The sequence below is a fragment of the Dendrobates tinctorius genome, unplaced genomic scaffold, assembly GCF_039654945.1.
Source record: "Dendrobates tinctorius isolate UK_male_01 unplaced genomic scaffold, ASM3965494v1 ptg000126l, whole genome shotgun sequence".
Taxonomy (NCBI): domain Eukaryota; kingdom Metazoa; phylum Chordata; class Amphibia; order Anura; family Dendrobatidae; genus Dendrobates; species Dendrobates tinctorius.
The window spans coordinates 6738064-6763052 of NW_027361794.1; the positions used below are offsets into that span (position 1 = coordinate 6738064).

A 24989-nucleotide genomic window follows, 5' to 3' on the forward strand; every position below is an offset into this window, starting at 1 on the left:
GGAGGCTCCATTATTCTCTATTTGGAGTGCGGCTCTGCGGGTGGAGGTCGGTGCTGGAGGCTCCTTTATTCTCTTTGTGGAGTGCGGCTCTGCGGGTGGAGGTAGGTGCCGGAGGCTCCATTATTCTCTATGTGGAGTGCGGCTCTGCGGGTAGAGGTCGGTGCTGGAGGCTCCATTATTCTCTATGTGGAGTGCGGCTCTGCGGATGGAGGACGGTGCTGAAGGCTCCAATTTTCTCTTTGTGGAGTGCGGCTATGCGGGTGGAGGTCGGTGCCGGAGGCTCCATTATTCTCTATGTGGAGTGCGGCTCAGCGGGTGGAAGTCGGTGCCGGAGGCTCCATTATTCTCTATGTACAGTGCGGCTCTGCGAGTGGAGGTAGGTGCTGGAGGCTCCATTATTCTCTATGTGGAGTGCGGCTCTGCGGGTGGAGGTCGGTGCCGGAGGCTCCATTATTCTCTATGTGGAGAGCGGCTCTGCGGGTTTAGGTCGGTGCTGAAGGCTCCATTATTCTCTATGTGGAGTGTGGCTCTGCGGGTGGAGGTCGGTGCTGGAGGCTTCTTTATTCTCTTTGTGGAGTGCGGCTCTGCGGGTGGAGGTAGGTGCCGGAGGCTCCATTATTTTCTATGTGGAGTGCTGCTCTGCGGGTAGAGGTCGGTGCTGGAGGCTCCATTATTCTCTATTTGGAGTGCGGCTCTGCGGGTGGAGGTCGGTGCTGGAGGCTCCTTTATTCTCTTTGTGGAGTGCGGCTCTGCGGGTGGAGGTAGGTGCCGGAGGCTCCATTATTCTCTATGTTGAGTGTGGCTCTGCGGGTGGAGGTCGGTGCTGGAGGTTCCATTATTCTCTATGTGGAGTGCGGCTCTGCGGGTGGAGGTCGGTGCTGAAGGCTCCATTATTCTCTATGTGGAGTGCGGCTCTGCGGGTGGAGGTCTGTGCTGGAGGCTCCATTGTTCTCTATGTGGAGTGGAGGTCGGTGCTGGAGGCTCCATTATTCTCTATGTGGAATGCGGCTCTGTGAGTGGAGGTAGGTACTGGAGGCTCCATTATTCTCTATGTGGAGTGCGTCTCTGTGGGTGGAGGTCGGTGCTGGAGGCTCCATTATTCTCTATGTGGAGTGTGGCTCTACGGGTGGAGGTTAGTGCCGGAGGCTCCATTATTCTCTATGTGGAGTGTGGCTCTGCGGGTGGAGGTTAGTGCCGGAGGCTACATTATTCTCTATGTGGAGTGCGGCTCTGCGGGTGGAGGTAGGTGCTGGAGGCTCCATTATTCTCTATGTGGAGTGTGGCTCCGCAGGTGGAGGTCAGTGCCGGAGGCTCCATTATTCTCTATGTGGAGTGTGGCTCCGCAGGTGGAGGTCAGTGCCGGAGGCTCCATTATTCTCTATGTGGAGTGCGGCTCTGTGGGTGGAGGTCGCTGCCGGAGGCTCCATTATTGTCTATGTGGAGTGCGGCTCTGTGGGTGGAGGTCGCTGCTGGAGGCTCCATTATTCTCTATGTGGAGAGCGGCTCTGCGGGAGGAGGTCGGTGCCGGAGGCTCCATTATTCTCTATGTGGAGTGCGGCTCTGCGGGTGGAGGTAGGTGCCGGAGGCTCCATTATTCTCTATTTGGAGTGTGGCTCTGCGGGTGGAGGTCGGTGCTGGAGGCTCCATTATTCTCTATGTGGAGTGTGGCTCTGCGGGTGGAGGTCGGTGCCGGAGGCTCCATTATTCTCTATGTATAGTGCGGCTCTGCGGGTGGAGGTCGGTGCTGGAGGCTTCATTATTCTCTATGTGGCGTGTGGCTCTGCGGGTGGAGGTCGGTGCCGGAGGCTCCATCATTCTCTATGTGGAGTCCGGCTTTGCGGGTGGAGGTCGGTGCTGGAGGCTCCATTATTCTCTATGTGGAGAGCGGCTCTGCGGGTTTAGGTCGGTGCTGAAGGCTCCATTATTCTCTATGTTGAGTGCGGCTCTGCGGGTGGAGGTCGGTGCTGGAGGCTTCATTATTCTCTATGTGGAGTTCAGCTCTGCGGGTGGAGGTAGGTGCCGGAGGCTCCTTTATTCTCTATGTGGAGTGTGGCTCTGCGGGTGGAGGTCGGTGATGGAGGCTCCATTATTCTCTATGTGGAGTGCGGCTCTGCGGATGGAGGACGGTGCTGAAGGCTCCATTATTCTCTATGTGGAGTGCGGCTCTGCGGGTGGAGGTCGGTGCTGGAGGCTCCATTATTCTCTATGTGGAATGCGGCTCTGCGGGTGGAAGTCGGTGTCGGAGGCTCCATTATTCTCTATGTGGAGTGCGGCTCTGCGGGTGGAGGTCGGTGCTGGAGGCTCCATTATTCTCTTTGTGGAGTGCGACTCTGCGGGTGGAGGTCGGTGCCGGAGGCTCCATTATTCTCTATGTGGAGTGCGGCTCTGCGGGTGAAAGTCGGTGCCGGAGGCTCCATTATTCTCTATGTAGAGTGCGGCTCTGCGAGTGGAGGTAGGTGCTGGAGGCTCCATTATTCTCTATGTGGAGTGAGGCTCTGCGGGTGGAGGTCGGTGCCAGAGGCTACATTATTCTCTATGTGGAGAGCGGCTCTGCGGGTTTAGGTCGGTGCTGAAGTCTCCATTATTCTCTATGTGGAGTGTGGCTCTGCGGGTGGAGGTAGGTGCTGGAGGCTCCTTTATTCTCTTTGTGGAGTGCGGCTCTGCGGGTGGAGGTAGGTGCCGGAGGCTCCATTATTCTCTATGTGGAGTGCGGCTCTGCGGGTACAGGTCGGTGCTGGAGGCTCCATTATTCTCTATGTGGAGTGCGGGTGGAGGTCGGTGCTGGAGGCTCCTTTATTCTCTTTGTCGAGTGCGGCTCTGCGGGTGGAGGTCGGTGCCGGAGGCTCCATTATTCTCTATGTGGAGTGCGGCTCTGCAGGTAGAGGTCGGTGCTGGAGGCTCCATTATTCTCTATATAGAGTGCGGCTCTGCGGGTAGAGGTCGGTGCTGGAGGCTCCATTATTCTCTATGTGGAGTGCGGGTGGAGGTCGGTGCTGGAGGCTCCATTATTCTCTATGTGGAGTGCGGCTCTGCGGGTAGAGGTCGGTGCTTGAGGCTCCATTATTCTCTATGTGGAGTGCGGCTCTGCGGGTGGAGGTCGGTGCCGGAGGCTCCATTATTCTCTATGTGGAGTGTGGCTCTGCGGGTAGAGGTCGGTGCTTGAGGCTCCATTATTCTCTATGTGGAGTGCGGCTCTGCAGGTAGAGGTCGGTGCTGGAGGCTCCATTATTCTCTATGTGGAGTGCGGCTCTGCAGGTAGAGGTCGGTGCTGGAGGCTCCATTATTCTCTATGTGGAGTGCGGCTCTGCGGGTAGAGGTCGGTGCTGGAGGCTCCATTATTCTCTATGTGGAGTGCGGGTGGAGGTCGGTGCTGGAGGCTCCATTATTCTCTTTGTGGAGTGCGGCTCTGCGGGTGGAGGTCGGTGCCGGAGGCTCCATTATTCTCTATGTGGAGGGCGGCTCTGCGGGTGGAAGTCGGTGCCGGAGGCTCCATTATTCTCTATGTAGAGTGCGGCTCTGCGAGTGGAGGTAGGTGCTGGAGGCTCCATTATTCTCTATGTGGAGTGCGGCTCTGCGGGTGGAGGTCGGTGCCGGAGGCTCCATTATTCTCTATGTGGAGAGCGGCTCTGCGGGTTTATGTCGGTGCTGAAGGCTCCATTATTCTCTATGTGGAGTTTGGCTCTGCGGGTGGAGGTAGGTGCCGGAGGCTCCATTATTCTCTATGTGGAGTGCGGCTCTGCGGGTGGAGGTCGGTGCTGGAGGCTCCTTTATTCTCTTTGTGGAGTGCAGCTCTGCGGGTGGAGGTAGGTGCCGGAGGCTCCATTATTCTCTATGTGGAGTGCGGCTCTGCGGGTAGAGGTCGGTGCTGGAGGCTCCATTATTCTCTATGTGGAGTGCGGGTGGAGGTCGGTGCTGGAGGCTCCTTTATTCTCTTTGTCGAGTGCAGCTCTGCGGGTGGAGATCGGTGCCGGAGGCTCCATTATTCTCTATGTGGAGTGCGGCTCTGCGGGTGGAGGTAGGTGCCGGAGGCTCCATTATTCTCTATGTGGAGTGCGGCTCTGCGGGTAAAGGTCGGTGCTGGAGGCTCCATTATTCTCTATGTGGATTGCGGGTGGAGGTCGGTGAAGGAGGCTCCATTATTCTCTATGTGGAGTGCGGCTCTGCGGGAGGAGGTAGTGCCGGAGGCTCCATTATTCTCTATGTGGAGTGCGGCTCTGCGGGTAGAGGTCGGTGCTGGAGGCTCCATTATTCTCTATGTGGAGTGCGGGTGGAGGTTGGTGCTGGAGGCTCCTTTATTCTCTTTGTCGAGTGCGGCTCTGCGGGTGGAGGTAGGTGCCGGAGGCTCCATTATTCTCTATGTGGAGTGCGGGTGGAGGTAGGTGCTGGAGGCTCCTTTATTCTCTTTGTGGAGTACGGCTCTGCGGGTGGAGGTAGGTGCCGGAGGCTCCATTATTCTCTATGTGGAGTGCGGGTGGAGGTCGGTGCTGGAGGCTCCTTTATTCTCTTTGTCGAGTGCGGCTCTGCGGGTAGAGGTCGGTGCTGGAGGCTCCATTTTTCTCTATGTGGAGTGCAGCTCTGCAGGTGGAGGTCGGTGCCGGAGGCTCCATTATTCTCTATGTGGAGAGCGGCTCTGCGGGTTTAGGTCGGTGCTGAAGGCTCCATTATTCTCTATGTGGAGTGTGGCTCTGCGAGTGGAGGTCGGTGCTGGAGGCTCCATTATTCTCTATGTGGAGTACGGCTCTGCGGGTGGAGGTCGGTGCCGGAGGCTCCATTATTCTCTATGTGGAGTGCGGCTCTGCGGGTGGAGGTAGGTGCCGGAGGCTCCATTATTCTCTATTTGGAGTGCGGCTCTGCTTCTGGAGGTCGGTGCTGGAGGCTCCATTATTCTCTATGTGGAGTGTGGCTCTGCGGGTGGAGGTCGGTGCCGGAGGCTCCATTATTCTCTATGTAGAGTGCGGCTCTGCGGATGGAGGACAGTGCTGGAGGCTTCATTATTCTCTATGTGGAGAGCGGCTCTGCGGGTTTAGGTCGGTGCTGAAGGCTTCATTATTCTCTATGTTGAGTGCGGCTCTGCGGGTGGAGGTCGGTGCTGGAGGCTCCATTATTCTCTATGTGGAGTGCAGCTCTGCGGGTGGAGGTAGGTGCCGGAGGCTCCATTATTCTCTATGTGGAGTGTGGCTCTGCGGGTGGAGGTCGGTTGTGGAGGCTCCATTATTCTCTATGTGGAGTGCGGTTCTGCGGGTGGAGGTCGGTGCTGGAGGCTCCATTATTCTCTATGTGGAGTGTGGCTCTGCGGGTGGAGGTCGGTGCTGGAGGCTCCATTATTCTCTATGTGGAGTGTGGCTCTGCGGGTGGAGGTAGGTGCTGGAGGCTCCATTATTCTATGTGGAGTGTGGCTCTGCGGGTGGAAGTCGGTGCCGGAGACTCCATTATTCTCTATGTGGAGTACGGCTCTGCGGGTGGAGGTCGGTGCCGGAGGCTCCATTATTCTCTGTGGAGTGCGGCTCTGCGGGTTGAGGTAGGTGCCGGAGGCTCCATTATTCTCTATTTGGAATGCGGCTCTGCGGGTGGAGGTCGGTGCTGGAGGCTCCATTGTTCTCTATGTGGAGTGTGGCTCTGCGGGTGGAGGTCGGTGCCGGAGTCTCCATTATTCTCTATGTAAAGTGCGGCTCTGCGGATGGAGGACAGTGCTGGAGGCTCCATTATTATGTGGAGTGCGGGTGGAGGTCGGTGCTGGAGGCTCCATTATTCTCTATGTGGAGTGCGGCTCTGCGGATGGAGGTCGGTGCTGGAGGCTCCATTATTCTCTATGTGAAGTGCGGCTTTGCGGGTGGAGGTCGGTGCTGGAGGCTCCATTATTCTATATGTGGAGTGCGACTCTGCGGGTGGAAGTCGGTGCCGGAGGCTCCATTATTCTCTATGTAGAGTGCGGCTCTGCGAGTGGAGGTAGGTGCTGGAGGCTCCATTATTCTCTATGTGGAGTGCGGCTCTGCGAGTGGAGGTAGGTGCTGGAGGCTCCATTATTCTCTATGTAGAGTGTGGCTCTGCGAGTGGAGGTCGGTGCTGGAGGCTCCATTATTCTCTATGTGGAGTGCGACTCTGCGGGTGGAAGTCGTTGCCGGAGGCTCCATTATTCTCTATGTAGAGTGCGGCTCTGCGAGTGGAGGTAGGTGCTGGAGGCTCCATTATTCTCTATGTGGAGTGCGGCTCTGCGAGTGGAGGTAGGTGCTGGAGGCTCCATTATTCTCTATGTGGAGTGTGGCTCTGCGGGTGGAGGTAGGTGCTGGAGGCTCCATTATTCTATGTGGAGTGCGGCTCTGCGGGTGGAAGTCGGTGCCGGAGGCTCCATTATTCTTTATGTGGAGTGCGGCTCTGCGGATGGAGGACGGTGCTGAAGGCTCCATTATTCTCTATGGGGAGTGCGGCTCTGCGGGTGGAGGGCGGTGCTGGAGGCTCCATTATTCTCTATGTGGAGTGCGGCTCTGCGGGTGGAAGTCGGTGTCGGAGGCTCCATTATTCTCTATGTGGAGTGCGGCTCTGCGGGTGTAGGTAGGTGCTGGAGGCTCCATTATTCTCTATGTGGAGTGCGGGTGGAGGTCGGTGCTGGAGGCTCCATTATTCTCTTTGTGGAGTGCGGCTCTGCGGGCGGAGGTCGGTGCCGGAGGCTCCATTATTCTCTATGTGGAGTGCGGCTCTGCGGGTGGAAGTCGGTGCCGGAGGCTCCATTATTCTCTATGTAGAGTGCGGCTCTGCGAGTGGAGGTAGGTGCTGGAGTCTCCATTATTCTCTATGTGGAGTGCGGCTCTGCGGGTGGAGGTCGGTGCCGGAGGCTCCATTATTCTCTATGTGGAGAGCGGCTCTGCGGGTTTAGGTCGGTGCTGAAGGCTCCATTATTCTCTATGTGGAGTGTGGCTCTGCGGGTGGAGGTCGGTGCCGGAGGCTCCATTATTCTCTATGTGGAGAACGGCTCTGCGGGTTTAGGTCGGTGCTGAAGGCTCCATTATTCTCTATGTGGAGTGTGGCTCTGCTGGTGGAGGTAGGTGCCGGAGGCTCCATTATTCTCTATGTGGAGTGCGGCTCTGCGGGTGGAGGTCGGTGCTGGAGGCTCCTTTATTCTCTATGTGGAGTGTGGCTCTGCTGGTGGAGGTAGGTGACGGAGGCTCCATTATTCTCTATGTGGAGTGCGACTCTGCGGGTAGAGGTCGGTGCAGGAGGCTCCATTATTCTCTATGTGGAGTGCGGGTGGAGGTCGGTGCTGGAGGCTCCTTTATTCTCTTTGTCGAGTGCAGCTCTGCGGGTGGAGGTCGGTGCCGGAGGCTCCATTATTCTCTATGTGGAGTGCGGCTCTGTGGGTGGAGGTAGGTGCTGGAGGCTCCTTTATTCTCTTTGTGGAGTGCGGCTCTGCGGGTGGAGGTAGGTGCCGGAGGCTCCTTTATTCTCTATGTGGAGTGCGGCTCTGCGGGTAAAGGTCGGTGCTAGAGGCTCCATTATTCTCTATGTGGATTGCGGGTGGAGGTCGGTGAAGGAGGCTCCATTATTCTCTATGTGGAGTGCGGCTCTGCGGGTGGAGGTAGGTGATGGAGGCTCCTTTATTCTCTTTGTGGAGTGCGGCTCTGCGGGTGGAGGTAGGTGCCGGAGGCTCCATTATTCTCTATGTGGAGTGCGGCTCTACGGGTAGAGGTCAGTGCTGGAGGCTCCATTATTCTCTATGTGGAGTGCGGGTGGAGGTCGGTGAAGGAGGCTCCATTATTCTCTATGTGGAGTGCGGCTCTGCGGGTGGAGGTAGGTGCTGGAGGCTCCATTATTCTCTTTGTGGAGTGCGGCTCTGCGGGTGGAGGTCGGTGCCGGAGGCTCCATTATTCTCTATGTGGAGGGCGGCTCTGCGGGTGGAAGTCGGTGCCGGAGGCTCCATTATTCTCTATGTAGAGTGCGGCTCTGCGAGTGGAGGTAGGTGCTGGAGGCTCCATTATTCTCTATGTGGAGTGCGGCTCTGCGGGTGGAGGTCGGTGCCGGAGGCTCCATTATTCTCTATGTGGAGAGCGGCTCTGCGGGTTTATGTCGGTGCTGAAGGCTCCATTATTCTCTATGTGGAGTTTGGCTCTGCGGGTGGAGGTAGGTGCCGGAGGCTCCATTATTCTCTATGTGGAGTGCGGCTCTGCGGGTGGAGGTCGGTGCTGGAGGCTCCTTTATTCTCTTTGTGGAGTGCAGCTCTGCGGGTGGAGGTAGGTGCCGGAGGCTCCATTATTCTCTATGTGGAGTGCGGCTCTGCGGGTAGAGGTCGGTGCTGGAGGCTCCATTATTCTCTATGTGGAGTGCGGGTGGAGGTCGGTGCTGGAGGCTCCTTTATTCTCTTTGTCGAGTGCAGCTCTGCGGGTGGAGATCGGTGCCGGAGGCTCCATTATTCTCTATGTGGAGTGCGGCTCTGCGGGTGGAGGTAGGTGCCGGAGGCTCCATTATTCTCTATGTGGAGTGCGGCTCTGCGGGTAAAGGTCGGTGCTGGAGGCTCCATTATTCTCTATGTGGATTGCGGGTGGAGGTCGGTGAAGGAGGCTCCATTATTCTCTATGTGGAGTGCGGCTCTGCGGGAGGAGGTAGTGCCGGAGGCTCCATTATTCTCTATGTGGAGTGCGGCTCTGCGGGTAGAGGTCGGTGCTGGAGGCTCCATTATTCTCTATGTGGAGTGCGGGTGGAGGTTGGTGCTGGAGGCTCCTTTATTCTCTTTGTCGAGTGCGGCTCTGCGGGTGGAGGTAGGTGCCGGAGGCTCCATTATTCTCTATGTGGAGTGCGGGTGGAGGTAGGTGCTGGAGGCTCCTTTATTCTCTTTGTGGAGTACGGCTCTGCGGGTGGAGGTAGGTGCCGGAGGCTCCATTATTCTCTATGTGGAGTGCGGGTGGAGGTCGGTGCTGGAGGCTCCTTTATTCTCTTTGTCGAGTGCGGCTCTGCGGGTAGAGGTCGGTGCTGGAGGCTCCATTTTTCTCTATGTGGAGTGCAGCTCTGCAGGTGGAGGTCGGTGCCGGAGGCTCCATTATTCTCTATGTGGAGAGCGGCTCTGCGGGTTTAGGTCGGTGCTGAAGGCTCCATTATTCTCTATGTGGAGTGTGGCTCTGCGAGTGGAGGTCGGTGCTGGAGGCTCCATTATTCTCTATGTGGAGTACGGCTCTGCGGGTGGAGGTCGGTGCCGGAGGCTCCATTATTCTCTATGTGGAGTGCGGCTCTGCGGGTGGAGGTAGGTGCCGGAGGCTCCATTATTCTCTATTTGGAGTGCGGCTCTGCTTCTGGAGGTCGGTGCTGGAGGCTCCATTATTCTCTATGTGGAGTGTGGCTCTGCGGGTGGAGGTCGGTGCCGGAGGCTCCATTATTCTCTATGTAGAGTGCGGCTCTGCGGATGGAGGACAGTGCTGGAGGCTTCATTATTCTCTATGTGGAGAGCGGCTCTGCGGGTTTAGGTCGGTGCTGAAGGCTTCATTATTCTCTATGTTGAGTGCGGCTCTGCGGGTGGAGGTCGGTGCTGGAGGCTCCATTATTCTCTATGTGGAGTGCAGCTCTGCGGGTGGAGGTAGGTGCCGGAGGCTCCATTATTCTCTATGTGGAGTGTGGCTCTGCGGGTGGAGGTCGGTTGTGGAGGCTCCATTATTCTCTATGTGGAGTGCGGTTCTGCGGGTGGAGGTCGGTGCTGGAGGCTCCATTATTCTCTATGTGGAGTGTGGCTCTGCGGGTGGAGGTCGGTGCTGGAGGCTCCATTATTCTCTATGTGGAGTGTGGCTCTGCGGGTGGAGGTAGGTGCTGGAGGCTCCATTATTCTATGTGGAGTGTGGCTCTGCGGGTGGAAGTCGGTGCCGGAGACTCCATTATTCTCTATGTGGAGTACGGCTCTGCGGGTGGAGGTCGGTGCCGGAGGCTCCATTATTCTCTGTGGAGTGCGGCTCTGCGGGTTGAGGTAGGTGCCGGAGGCTCCATTATTCTCTATTTGGAATGCGGCTCTGCGGGTGGAGGTCGGTGCTGGAGGCTCCATTGTTCTCTATGTGGAGTGTGGCTCTGCGGGTGGAGGTCGGTGCCGGAGTCTCCATTATTCTCTATGTAAAGTGCGGCTCTGCGGATGGAGGACAGTGCTGGAGGCTCCATTATTATGTGGAGTGCGGGTGGAGGTCGGTGCTGGAGGCTCCATTATTCTCTATGTGGAGTGCGGCTCTGCGGATGGAGGTCGGTGCTGGAGGCTCCATTATTCTCTATGTGAAGTGCGGCTTTGCGGGTGGAGGTCGGTGCTGGAGGCTCCATTATTCTATATGTGGAGTGCGACTCTGCGGGTGGAAGTCGGTGCCGGAGGCTCCATTATTCTCTATGTAGAGTGCGGCTCTGCGAGTGGAGGTAGGTGCTGGAGGCTCCATTATTCTCTATGTGGAGTGCGGCTCTGCGAGTGGAGGTAGGTGCTGGAGGCTCCATTATTCTCTATGTAGAGTGTGGCTCTGCGAGTGGAGGTCGGTGCTGGAGGCTCCATTATTCTCTATGTGGAGTGCGACTCTGCGGGTGGAAGTCGTTGCCGGAGGCTCCATTATTCTCTATGTAGAGTGCGGCTCTGCGAGTGGAGGTAGGTGCTGGAGGCTCCATTATTCTCTATGTGGAGTGCGGCTCTGCGAGTGGAGGTAGGTGCTGGAGGCTCCATTATTCTCTATGTGGAGTGTGGCTCTGCGGGTGGAGGTAGGTGCTGGAGGCTCCATTATTCTATGTGGAGTGCGGCTCTGCGGGTGGAAGTCGGTGCCGGAGGCTCCATTATTCTTTATGTGGAGTGCGGCTCTGCGGATGGAGGACGGTGCTGAAGGCTCCATTATTCTCTATGGGGAGTGCGGCTCTGCGGGTGGAGGGCGGTGCTGGAGGCTCCATTATTCTCTATGTGGAGTGCGGCTCTGCGGGTGGAAGTCGGTGTCGGAGGCTCCATTATTCTCTATGTGGAGTGCGGCTCTGCGGGTGTAGGTAGGTGCTGGAGGCTCCATTATTCTCTATGTGGAGTGCGGGTGGAGGTCGGTGCTGGAGGCTCCATTATTCTCTTTGTGGAGTGCGGCTCTGCGGGCGGAGGTCGGTGCCGGAGGCTCCATTATTCTCTATGTGGAGTGCGGCTCTGCGGGTGGAAGTCGGTGCCGGAGGCTCCATTATTCTCTATGTAGAGTGCGGCTCTGCGAGTGGAGGTAGGTGCTGGAGTCTCCATTATTCTCTATGTGGAGTGCGGCTCTGCGGGTGGAGGTCGGTGCCGGAGGCTCCATTATTCTCTATGTGGAGAGCGGCTCTGCGGGTTTAGGTCGGTGCTGAAGGCTCCATTATTCTCTATGTGGAGTGTGGCTCTGCGGGTGGAGGTCGGTGCCGGAGGCTCCATTATTCTCTATGTGGAGAACGGCTCTGCGGGTTTAGGTCGGTGCTGAAGGCTCCATTATTCTCTATGTGGAGTGTGGCTCTGCTGGTGGAGGTAGGTGCCGGAGGCTCCATTATTCTCTATGTGGAGTGCGGCTCTGCGGGTGGAGGTCGGTGCTGGAGGCTCCTTTATTCTCTATGTGGAGTGTGGCTCTGCTGGTGGAGGTAGGTGACGGAGGCTCCATTATTCTCTATGTGGAGTGCGACTCTGCGGGTAGAGGTCGGTGCAGGAGGCTCCATTATTCTCTATGTGGAGTGCGGGTGGAGGTCGGTGCTGGAGGCTCCTTTATTCTCTTTGTCGAGTGCAGCTCTGCGGGTGGAGGTCGGTGCCGGAGGCTCCATTATTCTCTATGTGGAGTGCGGCTCTGTGGGTGGAGGTAGGTGCTGGAGGCTCCTTTATTCTCTTTGTGGAGTGCGGCTCTGCGGGTGGAGGTAGGTGCCGGAGGCTCCTTTATTCTCTATGTGGAGTGCGGCTCTGCGGGTAAAGGTCGGTGCTAGAGGCTCCATTATTCTCTATGTGGATTGCGGGTGGAGGTCGGTGAAGGAGGCTCCATTATTCTCTATGTGGAGTGCGGCTCTGCGGGTGGAGGTAGGTGATGGAGGCTCCTTTATTCTCTTTGTGGAGTGCGGCTCTGCGGGTGGAGGTAGGTGCCGGAGGCTCCATTATTCTCTATGTGGAGTGCGGCTCTACGGGTAGAGGTCAGTGCTGGAGGCTCCATTATTCTCTATGTGGAGTGCGGGTGGAGGTCGGTGAAGGAGGCTCCATTATTCTCTATGTGGAGTGCGGCTCTGCGGGTGGAGGTAGGTGATGGAGGCTCCTTTATTCTCTTTGTCGAGTGCGGCTCTGCTGGTGGAGGTAGGTGCCGGAGGCTCCATTATTCTCTATGTGGAGTGCGGGTGGAGATCGGTGCTGGATGCTCCTTTATTCTCTTTGTCAAGTGCGGCTCTGTGGGTAGAGGTCGGTGCTGGAGGCTCCATTATTCTCTATGTGGATTGCGGGTGGAGGTCGGTGCTGGAGGCTCCTTTATTCTCTTTTTCGAGTGCAGCTCTGCGTGTGGAGGTCGGTGCCGGAGGCTCCATTATTCTCTATGTGGAGTGCGGCTCTGCAGGTAGAGGTCGGTGCTGGAGGCTCCATTATTCTCTATGTAGAGTGCGGCTCTGCGGGTAGAGGTTGGTGCTGGAGGCTCCATTATTCTCTATGTGGAGTGCGGGTGGAGGTCGGTGCTGCAGGCTCCATTATTCTCTATGTGGAGTGCGGCTCTGCGGGTGGAGGTCGGTGCCGGAGGCTCCATTATTCTCTATGTGGAGTGCGGCTCTGCAGGGAGAGGTCGGTGCTGGAGGCTCCATTATTCTCTATGTGGAGTGCGGCTCTGCAGGTAGAGGTCGGTGCTGGAGGCTCCATTATTCTCTATGTGGAGTGCGGCTCTGCGGGTAGAGGTCGGTGCTGGAGGCTCCATTATTCTGTATGTGGAGTGCGGGTGGAGGTCGGTGCTGCAGGCTCCATTATTCTCTATGTGGAGTGCGGCTCTGCGGGTGGAGGTCGGTGTCGGAGGCTCCATTATTCTCTATGTGGAGTGCGGCTCTGCGGGTGGAGGTCGGTGCCGGAGGCTCCATTATTCTCTATGTGGAGTGCGGCTTTGCGGGTGGAGGTCGGTGCTGGAGGCTCCATTATTCTCTATGTGGAGTGCGGCTCTGCGGGTGGAGGTCGGTGCTGGAGGCTCCATTATTCTCTGTGTGGAGTGTGGCTCTGCGGGCGGAGGTAGGTGCCGGAGGCTCCATTATTCTCTATGTGGAGTGCGGGTGGAGGTCGGTGCCGGAGGCTCCATTATTCTGTATGTGGAGTGCGGGTGGAGGTCGGTGCCGGAGGCTCCATTATTCTCTATGTGGAGTGAGGCTCTGCGGGTGGAGTTCGGTGCTGGAGGCTCCATTATTCTCTATGTGGAGTGTGGCTCTGCGGGTGGAGGTCGGTGCTGGAGGCTCCATTATTCTCTATGTGGAGTGCGGCTCTCCGGATGGAGGTCGGTGCTGAAGGCTCCATTATTCTCTATGTGGAGTGCGGCTCTGCGGGTGGAGGTCGGTGCTGGAGGCTCCATTATTCTCTATGTGGAGTGGAGGTCGGTGCTGGAGGCTCCATTATTCTCTATGTGGAGTGCGGCTCTGTGAGTGGAGGTAGGTACTGGAGGCTCCATTATTCTCTATGTGGAGTGCGGCTCTGTGGGTGGAGGTCGGTGCTGGAGGCTCCATTATTCTCTATGTGGAGTGTGGGTCTGCGGGTGGAGGTTAATGCCGGAGGCTCCATTATTCTCTATGTGGAGTGCGGCTCTGTGGGTGGAGGTCGGTGCTGGAGGCTCCATTATTCTCTATGTGGAGTGCAGCTCTGCTGGTGGAGGTCGGTGCCGGAGGCTCCATTATTCTCTATGTGGAGAGCGGCTCTGCGGGTTTAGGTCGGTGCTGAAGGCTCCATTATTCTCTATGTGGAGTGTGACTCTGCGGGTGGAGGTAGGTGCCGGAGGCTCCATTATTCTCTATTTGGAGTGCGGCTCTGCGGGTGGAGGTCGGTGCTGGAGGCTCCATTATTCTCTATGTGGAATGTGGCTCTGAGGGTGGAGGTCGGTGACGGAGGCTCCATTATTCTCTATGTGGAGTGTGGCTCTGAGGGTGGAGGTCGGTGACGGAGGCTCCATTATTCTCTATGTAGAGTGCGGCTCTGCGGATGGAGGACAGTGCTGGAGGCTTCATTATTCTCTATGTAGAGTGCGGCTCTGCGGGTGGAGGTCGGTGCTGGAGGCTTCATTATTCTCTATGTGGAGTGCGGCTCTGCGGGTGGAGGTCGGTGCCGGAGGCTCCATTATTCTCTATGTGGAGTGCGGCTCTGCGGGTGGAGGTCGGTGCCGGAGGCTCCATTATTCTCTATGTGGAGTGCAGCTCTGCGGGTGGAGGTCGGTGCCGGAGGCTCCATTATTCTCTATGTGGAGTGCGGCTCTGCGGGTGGAGGTCTGTGTCGGAGGCTCCATTATTCTCTATGTGGAGTGCGGCTCTGCGGGTGGAGGTAGGTGCTGGAGGCTCCATTATTATGTGGAGTGCGGGTGGAGGTCGGTGCTGGAGGCTCCTTTATTCTCTTTGTGGAGTGCGGCTCTGCGGGTGGAGGTCGGTGCTGGAGGCTCCATTATTCTCTATGTGGAGTGCGGCTCTGCGGGTGGAGGTAGGTGCTGGAGGCTCCATTATTATGTGGAGTGCGGGTGGAGGTCGGTGCTGGAGGCTCCATTATTCTCTATGTGGAGTGCGGCTTTGCGAGTGGAGGTCGGTGCTGGAGGCTCCATTATTCTCTATGTAGAGTGCGGCTCTGAGAGTGGAGGTAGGTGCTGGAGGCTCCATTATTCTCTATGTGGAGTGCGGCTCTGCGAGTGGAGGTAGGTGCTGGAGGCTCCATTATTCTCTATGTGGAGTGCGGCTCTGCGGATGGTCGGTGCTGGAGGCTCCATTATTCTCTATGTGGAGTGCGGCTCTGCGGGTGGAGGTCGGTGCCGGAGGCTCCATTATTCTCTATGTAGAGTGCGGCTCTGCGAGTGGAGGTAGGTGCTGGAGGCTCCATTATTCTCTATGTGGAGTGTGGCTCTGCGGGTGGAGGTAGGTGCTGGATGCTCCATTATTCTATGTGGAGTGCGGCTCTGCTGGTGGTCGGTGCAGGAGGCTCCATTATTCTCTATGTGGAGTGCGGCTCTGCGGATGGAGGACGGTGCTGAAGGCACCATTATTCTCTATGTGGAGTGCGGCTCTGCGGGAGGAGGTCGGTGCTGGAGGCTCCATTATTCTCTATGTGGAGTGCGGCTCTGCGGGTGGAAGTCGGTGCCGGAGGCTCCATTATTCTCTATGTGGAGTGCGGCTCTGCGGATGGAGTACGGTGCTGAAGGCACCATTATTCTGTATGTGGAGTGCGGCTCTGCGGGAGGAGGTCGGTGCTGGAGGCTCCATTATTCTCTATGTGGAATGCGGCTCTGCGGGTGGAGGTCGGTGCTGGAGGCTCCATTATTCTCTATGTGGAGTGCGGCTCTGCGGGTGTAGGTAGGTGCTGGAGGCTCCATTATTCTCTATGTGGAGTGCGGGTGGAGGTCGGTGCTGGAGGCTCCATTATTCTCTTTGTGGAGTGCGGCTCTGCGGGTGGAGGTCGGTGCTGGAGGCTCCATTATTCTCTATGTGGAGTGTGGCTCTGCGGGTGGAGGTCGGTGCTGGAGGCTCCATTATTCTCTATGTGGAGTGCGGCTCTCCGGGTGGAGGTCGGTGCTGAAGGCTCCATTATTCTCTATGTGGAGTGCGGCTCTGTGGGTGGAGGTCGGTGCTGGAGGCTCCATTATTCTCTATGTGGAGTGTGGGTCTGCGGGTGGAGGTTAATGCCGGAGGCTCCATTATTCTCTATGTGGAGTGCGGCTCTGTGGGTGGAGGTCGGTGCTGGAGGCTCCATTATTCTCTATGTGGAGTGCAGCTCTGCTGGTGGAGGTCGGTGCCGGAGGCTCCATTATTCTCTATGTGGAGAGCGGCTCTGCGGGTTTAGGTCGGTGCTGAAGGCTCCATTATTCTCTATGTGGAGTGTGACTCTGCGGGTGGAGGTAGGTGCCGGAGGCTCCATTATTCTCTATGTGGAGTGTGGCTCTGAGGGTTTAGGTCGGTGCTGAAGGCTCCATTATTCTCTATTTGGAGTGCGGCTCTGCGGGTGGAGGTCGGTGCTGGAGGCTCCATTATTCTCTATGTGGAATGTGGCTCTGAGGGTGGAGGTCGGTGACGGAGGCTCCATTATTCTCTATGTGGAGTGTGGCTCTGAGGGTGGAGGTCGGTGACGGAGGCTCCATTATTCTCTATGTAGAGTGCGGCTCTGCGGATGGAGGACAGTGCTGGAGGCTTCATTATTCTCTATGTAGAGTGCGGCTCTGCGGGTGGAGGTCGGTGCTGGAGGCTTCATTATTCTCTATGTGGAGTGCGGCTCTGCGGGTGGAGGTCGGTGCCGGAGGCTCCATTATTCTCTATGTGGAGTGCGGCTCTGCGGGTGGAGGTCGGTGCCGGAGGCTCCATTATTCTCTATGTGGAGTGCAGCTCTGCGGGTGGAGGTCGGTGCCGGAGGCTCCATTATTCTCTATGTGGAGTGCGGCTCTGCGGGTGGAGGTCTGTGTCGGAGGCTCCATTATTCTCTATGTGGAGTGCGGCTCTGCGGGTGGAGGTAGGTGCTGGAGGCTCCATTATTATGTGGAGTGCGGGTGGAGGTCGGTGCTGGAGGCTCCTTTATTCTCTTTGTGGAGTGCGGCTCTGCGGGTGGAGGTCGGTGCTGGAGGCTCCATTATTCTCTATGTGGAGTGCGGCTCTGCGGGTGGAGGTAGGTGCTGGAGGCTCCATTATTATGTGGAGTGCGGGTGGAGGTCGGTGCTGGAGGCTCCATTATTCTCTATGTGGAGTGCGGCTTTGCGGGTGGAGGTCGGTGCTGGAGGCTCCATTATTCTCTATGTAGAGTGCGGCTCTGAGAGTGGAGGTAGGTGCTGGAGGCTCCATTATTCTCTATGTGGAGTGCGGCTCTGCGAGTGGAGGTAGGTGCTGGAGGCTCCATTATTCTCTATGTGGAGTGCGGCTCTGCGGATGGTCGGTGCTGGAGGCTCCATTATTCTCTATGTGGAGTGCGGCTCTGCGGGTGGAGGTCGGTGCCGGAGGCTCCATTATTCTCTATGTAGAGTGCGGCTCTGCGAGTGGAGGTAGGTGCTGGAGGCTCCATTATTCTCTATGTGGAGTGTGGCTCTGCGGGTGGAGGTAGGTGCTGGATGCTCCATTATTCTATGTGGAGTGCGGCTCTGCTGGTGGTCGGTGCAGGAGGCTCCATTATTCTCTATGTGGAGTGCGGCTCTGCGGATGGAGGACGGTGCTGAAGGCACCATTATTCTCTATGTGGAGTGCGGCTCTGCGGGAGGAGGTCGGTGCTGGAGGCTCCATTATTCTCTATGTGGAGTGCGGCTCTGCGGGTGGAAGTCGGTGCCGGAGGCTCCATTATTCTCTATGTGGAGTGCGGCTCTGCGGATGGAGGACGGTGCTGAAGGCACCATTATTCTCTATGTGGAGTGCGGCTCTGCGGGAGGAGGTCGGTGCTGGAGGCTCCATTATTCTCTATGTGGAATGCGGCTCTGCGGGTGGAGGTCGGTGCTGGAGGCTCCATTATTCTCTATGTGGAGTGCGGCTCTGCGGGTGTAGGTAGGTGCTGGAGGCTCCATTATTCTCTATGTGGAGTGCGGGTGGAGGTCGGTGCTGGAGGCTCCATTATTCTCTTTGTGGAGTGCGGCTCTGCGGGTGGAGGTCGGTACCGGAGGCTCCATTATTCTCTATGTGGAGTGCGGCTCTGCGGGTGGAAGTCGGTGCCGGAGGCTCCATTATTCTCTATGTAGAGTGCGGCTCTGCGAGTGGAGGTAGGTGCTGGAGGCTCCATTATTCTCTATGTGGAGTGCGGCTCTGCGGGTGGAGGTCGGTGCCAGAGGCTCCATTATTCTCTATGTGGAGAGCGGCTCTGCGGGTTTAGGTCGGTGCTGAAGGCTCCATTATTCTCTATGTGGAGTGTGGCTCTGCGGGTGGAGGTCGGTGCTGGAGGCTCCTTTATTCTCTTTGTGGAGTGCGGCTCTGCGGGTGGAGGTAGGTGCCGGAGGCTCCATTATTCTCTATGTGGAGTGCGGCTCTGCGGGTAGAGGTCGGTGCTGGAGGCTCCATTATTCTCTATGTGGAGTGCGGCTCTGCGGGTGGAGGTCGGTGCTGGAGGCTCCTTTATTCTCTTTGTCGAGTGCAGCTCTACGGGTGGAGGTCGGTGCCGGAGGCTCCATTATTCTCTATGTGGAGTGCGGCTCTGTGGGTGGAGGTAGGTGCTGGAGGCTCCCTTATTCTCTTTGTGGAGTGTGGCTCTGCGGGTGGAGGTCGGTGTTGGAGGCTCCATTATTCTCTATGTGGAGTACGGCTCTGCGGGTGGAGGTCGGTGCCGGAGGCTCCATTATTCTCTATGTGGAGTGCGGCTCTGCGGGTGGAGGTCGGTGCTGGAGGCTCCATTATTCTCTATGTGGAGTGTGGCTCTGCGGGTGGAGGTCGGTGCCGGAGGCTCCATTATTCTCTATGTAGAGTGCGGCTCTGCGGATGGAGGACAGTGCTGGAGGCTTCATTATTCTCTATGTAGATTGCGGCTCTGCGGGTGGAGGTCGGTGCTGGAGGCTTCATTATTCTCTATGCTATGTGGAGTGTGGCTGTGCGGGTGGAGGTAGGTGCCGGAGGCTCCATTATTCTCTATTTGGAGTGTGGCTCTGCGGGTGGAGGTCGGTGCTGGAGGCTCCATTATTCTTTATGTGGAGTGCGGCTCTGCGGGTGGAGGTCGGTGCCGGAGGCTCCATTATTCTCTATGTAGAGTGCGGCTCTGCGGATGGAGAACAGTGCTGGAGGCTTCATTATTCTCTATGTAGAGTGCGGCTCTGCGGGTGGAGGTCGGTGCCGGAGGCTTCATTATTCTCTATGTGGAGTGCGGCTCTGCGGGTGGAGGTCGGTGCCGGAGGCTCCATTATTCTCTATGTGGAGTGCGGCTTTGCGGGTGGAGGTCGGTGCTGGAGGCTCCATTATTCTCTATGTGGAGAGCTGCTTTGCGGGTGGAGGTCGGTGCTGGAGGCTCCATTATTCTCTATGTGGAGTGCGGCTCTGCGGGTGGAGGTCGGTGCTGGAGGCTCCATTATTCTCTATGTGGAGTGCGGCTCTGCGAGTGGAGGTCGGTGCTGGAGGCTCCATTATTCTCTATGTGGAGTGCGGCTCTGCGGGTGGAGGTCGGTGCCGGAGGCTTCATTATTCTCGATGTGGAGTGCAGCTCTGCGGGTGGAGGTCGGTGCCGGAGGCTCCATTATTCTCTATGTAGAGTGCAGCTCTGCGGATGGAGGACAGTGCTGGAGGCTTCATTATTCTCTATGTAGAGTGCGGCTCTGCGGGTGGAGGTCGGTGCTGGAGGCTTCATTATTCTCTATTTGGATTGCGGCTTTGCGGGTGGAGGTCGGTGCTTGAGGCTCCATTATTCTCTATGTGGAGTGCGGCTTTGTGGGTGGAGGTCGGTGCTGGAGGCTCCATTATTCTCTATGTGGAGTGCGGCTGTGCGGGTGGAGGTCGGTGCTGAAGGCTCCATTATTCTCTATGTTGAGTGCGGCTCTGCGGGTGGAGGTCGGTGCTGGAGGCTCCATTATTCTCTATGTGGAGTGCAGCTCTGCGGGTGGAGGTAGGTGCCGGAGGCTCCATTATTCTCTATGTGGAGTGCGGCTCTGCAGGTGGAGGTCGGTGCTGGAGGCTCCATTATTCTCTATGTGGAGTGTGGCTCTGCGGGTGGAGGTCGGAGCTGGAGGCTCCATTATTCTATATGTGGAGTGTGGCTCTGCGGGTGGAGGTAGGTGCTGGAGGCTCCATTATTCTATGTGGAGTGTGGCTCTGCGGGTGGAAGTCGGTGCCGGAGACTCCATTATTCTCTATGTAGAGTGCGGCTCTGCGGGTGGAAGTCGGTGCCGGAGACTCCATTATTCTCTATGTAGAGTGCGGCTCTGCGGGTGGAGGTAGGTGCTGGAGGCTCCATTATTCTCTATGTGGACGTCGGTGCTGGAGGCTCCATTATTCTCTATGTGGAGTGCGGGTGGAGGTCGGTGCTGGAGGCTCCATTATTCTCTATGGAGAGTGCGGCTCTGCGGGTGGAAGTCGGTGCCGGAGGCTCCATTATTCTCTATGTAGAGTGCGGCTCTGCGGATGGAGGACGGTGCTGAAGGCTCCAATTTTCTCTATGTGGAGTGCAGCTCTGCGGGTGGAGGTAGGTGCCGGAGGCTCCATTATTCTCTATGTTGAGTGTGGCTCTGCGGGTGGAGGTCGGTGCTGGAGGCTCCATTATTCTCTATGTGGAGTGCGGCTCTGCGGGTGGAGGTTGGTGCTGAAGGCTCCATTATTCTCTATGTGGAGTGCGCCTCTGCGGGTGGAGGTCTGTGCTGGAGGCTCCATTCTTCTCTATGTGGAGTGGAGGTCGGTGCTGGAGGCTCCATTATTCTCTATGTGGAGTGCGGCTCTGTGAGTGGAGGTAGGTACTGGAGGCTCCATTAGTCTCTATGTGGAGTGCGTCTCTGTGGGTGGAGGTCGGTGCTGGAGGCTCCATTATTCTCTATGTGGAGTGTGGCTCTGCGGGTGGAGGTTAGTGTCGGAGGCTCCAATATTCTCTATGTGGAGTGTGGCTCTGCGGGTGGAGGTAGGTGCTGGAGGCTCCATTATTCTCTATGTGGAGTGTGGCTCCGCAGGTGGAGGTCAGTGCCGGAGGCTCCATTATTCTCCATGTGGAGTGCGGCTCTGTGGGTGGAGGTCGCTGCTGGAGGCTCCATTATTCTCTATGTGGAGTGCAGCTCTGCAGGTGGAGGTCGGTGCCGGAGGCTCCATTATTCTCTATGTGGAGAGCGGCTCTGCGGGTTTAGGTCGGTGCTGAAGGCTCCATTATTCTCTATGTGGAGTGTGGCTCTGCGGGTGGAGGTCGGTGCTGGAGGCTCCATTATTCTCTATGTGGAGTACGGCTCTGCGGGTGGAGGTCGGTGCCGGAGGCTCCATTATTCTCTATGTGGAGTGCGGCTCTGCGGGTGGAGGTAGGTGCCGGAGGCTCCATTATTCTCTATTTGGAGTGTGGCTCTGCGGGTGGAGGTCGGTGCTGGAGGCTCCATTATTCTCTATGTGGAGTGTGGCTCTGCGGGTGGAGGTCGGTGCCGGAGGCTCCATTATTCTCTATGTAGAGTGCGGCTCTGCGGGTGGAGGTCGGTGCTGGAGGCTTCATTATTCTCTATGTGGCGTGTGGCTCTGCGGGTGGAGGTCGGTGCCGGAGACTTCATTATTCTCTATGTGGCGTGTGGCTCTGCGGGTGGAGGTTATTGCCGGAGGCTCCATTATTCTCTATGTGGAGTGCGGCTCTGCGGGTGGAGGTAGGTGCTGGAGGCTCCATTATTCTCTATGTGGACGTCGGTGCTGGAGGCTCCATTATTCTCTATGTGGAGTGCGACTGCGGGTGGAGGTTGATGCTGGAGGCTCCATTATTCTCTATGTGGAGTGCGGCTCTGCGGGTGGAAATCGGTGCCGGAGGCTCCATTATTCTCTATGTAGAGTGCGGCTCTGCGGATGGAGGACGGTGCTGAAGGCTCCCATTTTCTCTATGTGGAATGCGGCTCTGCGGGTGGAGGTAGGTGCTGGAGGCTCCATTATTCTCTATGTGGACGTCGGTGCTGGAGGCTCCATTATTCTCTATGTGGAGTGCGACTGCTGGTGGAGGTCGGTGCTGGAGGCTCCATTATTCTCTATTTGGAGTGCGGCTCTGCGGGTGGAGGTCGGTGCTGGAGGCTCCATTATTCTCTATGTGGAGTGCGGCTCTGCGGGTGAAGGTCGGTGCCCGAGGCTCCATTATTCTCTATGTAGAGTGCGGCTCTGCGGATGGAGGACGGTGCTGAAGGCTCCAATTTTCTCTATGTGGAATGCGGCTCTGCGGGTGGAGGTAGGTGCTGGAGGCTCCATTATTCTCTATGTTGACGTCGGTGCTGGAGGCTCCATTATTCTCTATTTGGAGTGCGGGTGGAGGTCCGTGTCGGAGGCTCCATTATTCTCTATGTGGAGTGCGGCTCTGCGAGTGGAGGTAGGTGCTGGAGGCTCCATTATTCTCTATGTGGAGTGCGGCTCTGCGGATGGAGAACAGTGCTGGAGGCTTCATTATTCTCTATGTGGAGTGCGGCTCTGCGGGTGGAGGTCGGTGCCGGAGGCTCCATTATTCTCTATGTAGAGTGCGGCTCTGCGGATGGAGAACAGTGCTGGAGGCTTCATTATTCTCTATGTAGAGTGCGGCTCTGCGGGTGGAGGTCGGTGCCGGAGGCTTCATTATTCTCTATGTGGAGTGCGGCTCTGCGGGTGGAGGTCGGTGCCGGAGGCTCCATTATTCTCTATGTGGAGTGCGGCTTTGCGTGTGGAGGTCGGTGCTGGAGGCTCCATTATTCTCTATGTGGAGAGCTGCTTTGCGGGTGGAGGTCGGTGCTGGAGGCTTCATTATTCTCTATGTGGCGTGTGGCTCTGCGGGTGGAGGTCGGTGCCGGAGACTTCATTATTCTCTATGTGGCGTGTGGCTCTGCGGGTGGAGGTTATTGCCGGAGGCTCCATTATTCTCTATGTGGAGTGCGGCTCTGCGGGTGGAGGTAGGTGCTGGAGGCTCCATTATTCTCTATGTGGACGTCGGTGCTGGAGGCTCCATTATTCTCTATGTGGAGTGCGACTGCGGGTGGAGGTTGATGCTGGAGGCTCCATTATTCTCTATGTAGAGTGCGGCTCTGCGGGTGGAAGTCGGTGCCGGAGGCTCCATTATTCTCTATGTAGAGTGCGGCTCTGCGGATTGAGGACGGTGCTGAAGGCTCCCATTTTCTCTATGTGGATTGCGGCTCTGCGGGTGGAGGTAGGTGCTGGAGGCTCCATTATTCTCTATGTGGACGTCGGTGCTGGAGGCTCCATTATTCTCTATGTGGAGTGCGACTGCGGGTGGAGGTCGGTGCTGGAGGCTCCATTATTCTCTATTTGGAGTGCGGCTCTGCGGGTGGAGGTCGGTGCTGGAGGCTCCATTATTCTCTATGTGGAGTGCGGCTCTGCGGGTGAAGGTCGGTGCCCGAGGCTCCATTATTCTCTATGTAGAGTGCGGCTCTGCGGATGGAGGACGGTGCTGAAGGCTCCAATTTTCTCTATGTGGAATGCGGCTCTGCGGGTGGAGGTAGGTGCTGGAGGCTCCATTATTCTCTATGTGGACGTCGGTGCTGGAGGCTCCATTATTCTCTATTTGGAGTGCGGGTGGAGGTCGGTGTCGGAGGCTCCATTATTCTCTATGTGGAGTGCGGCTCTGCGAGTGGAGGTAGGTGCTGGAGGCTCCATTATTCTCTATGTGGAGTGTGGCTCTGCGGGTGAAGGTCGGTGCCGGAGGCTCCATTATTCTCTATGTAGAGTGCGGCTCTGCGGATGGAGGACGGTGCTGAAGGCTCCAATTTTCTCTATGTGGAATGCGGCTCTGCGGGTGGAGGTAGGTGCTGGAGGCTCCATTATTCTCTATGTGGACGTCGGTGCTGGAGGCTCCATTATTCTCTATGTGGAGTGCGACTGCGGGTGGAGGTCGGTGCTGGAGGCTCCATTATTCTCTATTTGGAGTGCGGGTGGAGGTCGGTGTCGGAGGCTCCATTATTCTCTATGTGGAGTGCGGCTCTGCGAGTGGAGGTAGGTGCTGGAGGCTCCATTATTCTCTATGTGGAGTGTGGCTCTGCGGGTGGAGGTCGGTGCTGGAGGCTCCATTATTCTCTATGTGGAGTGTGTCTCTGCGGGTGGAGGTAGGTGCTGGAGGCTCCATTATTCTATGTGGAGTGTGGCTCTGCGGGTGGAAGTCGGTGCCGGAGACTCCATTATTCTCTATGTAGAGTGCGGCTCTGCGGGTGGAAGTCGGTGCCGGAGACTCCATTATTCTCTATGTAGAGTGCGGCTCTGCGGGTGGAGGTAGGTGCTGGAGGCTCCATTATTCTCTATGTGGACGTCGGTGCTGGAGGCTCCATTATTCTCTATGTGGAGTGCGGGTGGAGGTCGGTGCTGGAGGCTCCATTATTCTCTATGGAGAGTGCGACTCTGCGGGTGGAAGTCGGTGCCGGAGGCTCCATTATTCTCTATGTAGAGTGCGGCTCTGCGGATGGAGGACGGTGCTGAAGGCTCCAATTTTCTCTATGTGAAGTGCAGCTCTGCGGGTGGAGGTAGGTGCCGGAGGCTCCATTATTCTCCATGTTGAGTGTGGCTCTGCGGGTGGAGGTCGGTGCTGGAGGCTCCATTATTCTCTATGTGGAGTGCGGCTCTGCGGGTGAAGGTCGGTGCCCGAGGCTCCATTATTCTCTATGTAGAGTGCGGCTCTGCGGATGGAGGACGGTGCTGAAGGCTCCAATTTTCTCTATGTGGAATGCGGCTCTGCGGGTGGAGGTAGGTGCTGGAGGCTCCATTATTCTCTATGTGGACGTCGGTGCTGGAGGCTCCATTATTCTCTATTTGGAGTGCGGGTGGAGGTCGGTGTCGGAGGCTCCATTATTCTCTATGTGGAGTGCGGCTCTGCGAGTGGAGGTAGGTGCTGGAGGCTCCATTATTCTCTATGTGGAGTGTGGCTCTGCGGGTGAAGGTCGGTGCCGGAGGCTCCATTATTCTCTATGTAGAGTGCGGCTCTGCGGATGGAGGACGGTGCTGAAGGCTCCAATTTTCTCTATGTGGAATGCGGCTCTGCGGGTGGAGGTAGGTGCTGGAGGCTCCATTATTCTCTATGTGGACGTCGGTGCTGGAGGCTCCATTATTCTCTATGTGGAGTGCGACTGCGGGTGGAGGTCGGTGCTGGAGGCTCCATTATTCTCTATTTGGAGTGCGGGTGGAGGTCGGTGTCGGAGGCTCCATTATTCTCTATGTGGAGTGCGGCTCTGCGAGTGGAGGTAGGTGCTGGAGGCTCCATTATTCTCTATGTGGAGTGTGGCTCTGCGGGTGGAGGTCGGTGCTGGAGGCTCCAT

The 24989-nt window shown here is 57.2% G+C and overlaps 1 protein-coding gene and 1 pseudogene across 2 annotated transcripts in view; both read left to right on the forward strand.

Annotated features, from left to right (window-relative positions):
* LOC141047225 (uncharacterized) overlaps nt 1-24989 on the forward strand; it is a 358189-nt pseudogene that overhangs the window by 23332 nt on the left and 309868 nt on the right.
* LOC141047234 (uncharacterized) overlaps nt 1-24989 on the forward strand; it is a 659661-nt gene that overhangs the window by 1652 nt on the left and 633020 nt on the right. The window contains exon 1 of one of the 2 annotated variants that reach the window (XM_073542212.1): nt 16371-16389. The exons of the other annotated variant lie outside the window; for it this stretch is intronic. The gene's annotated coding sequence lies outside the window, so the exon portion shown is untranslated. Of the gene's footprint in view, nt 1-16370; nt 16390-24989 lie in introns of those variants that run through there. 2 annotated transcript variants of the gene reach the window in all.